We start from the raw sequence: 1,099 nt of genomic DNA on the forward strand, positions 1-1,099 counted from the left end.
TCTTGTACGAGAGTAGTTAGTTGACTTAGTTGGAATTCAATATTATGGATCGATTCTTAGTGATTCCTTAGCAAAGCTTGTTGTTGCTTCATGATATTCTGATGTTCCTTCATCACTACATTTGTTTCATCATGCCTTTTTTCAGAAGCTCCATCATGTATTAGATTATGGTATTCACGAGAATGCTTTAAGAACTCTTCAACCAATTCCTTTACTTAACCCAAATTTTTCTTAGTTAGTGGTCCTTGAGAATAAAGGAGTTGCCTCGTCATCACATTTACTCCATCATAGAATATAGACACTTCTTGTTGCATGTTAAGGTCATTTTGAGGACAATTTCTTAGTAACCCTTTATAACACTCCCATGCCTCATAAAGTGATTCACCCGGATTTTGTTCAAAGTTAGTTATTGCCTTCTCGAGTTTAGTTATTTTTGATGGTGGGCATTGTTGGATTAGTGTCTAAGTCCATAACTGTTTTGTTATGTACTTGACCCGATTATGAGCATGGTCCTTTTGGGTTGCCTTCACCATAGCAATATGTAGGATGATTTAAGGAGAGAAAGGTTTAAATATGATTTATTAATATATTATGAGAATAATATATTAAAGGAGAAATCATATTGTTTAATTAATATTGGTCAAGAATTAATTAAGAATTAATTTTGTGGTTAAAAGAGATTAATTAAACTTAGGGGACTGAAGTTATAATTATAAGATAATTATAATTGGGCTATGGATCACCTAATAATATATAGGTTGAACGAATTCTATGGGAAGCCCATTAGAAATCGTCCAAGGGATATGTTTAAGGAGTCCATGGGCTGCTTAGGGCCTAAGCAGTCAGATTAGGGTTTCCTAGTTGTAAACCCTAATAGCCTACATGTATAAAAGGGACCCTTAGGCCCCAAAAACGTGGACAACTGATTCTCATTAGGGTTTCCAGCCGTTTTTGGTGCCTCTTTTTCTTCTCCTCTTCATCCAAGTTGCATATGGTGTTTGTGACTCCATTAGAGGTACTACACTTGTGGTACTTGCTTTCAAGAGCTAAGGAAATTCAAGGAACTAGTTGTTATTGCTATATAACAACAAAAGGTATG

At 35.0% G+C, this 1,099-nt stretch overlaps 1 non-coding gene across 1 annotated transcript; it reads left to right on the top strand.

Annotated features, from left to right (window-relative positions):
* The first annotated feature begins 318 nt into the window (after window positions 1-318).
* On the top strand, window positions 319-425 carry LOC145038131 (small nucleolar RNA R71). The gene has a single exon (XR_013679197.1). It is a non-coding gene; the product is annotated as a small nucleolar RNA R71 (small nucleolar RNA).
* Window positions 426-1,099: the final 674 nt, after the last annotated feature.

This window comes from Lactuca saligna, chromosome 3 (genome assembly GCF_052625555.1).
Source record: "Lactuca saligna cultivar CGN05327 chromosome 3, ASM5262555v1, whole genome shotgun sequence".
Taxonomy (NCBI): domain Eukaryota; kingdom Viridiplantae; phylum Streptophyta; class Magnoliopsida; order Asterales; family Asteraceae; genus Lactuca; species Lactuca saligna.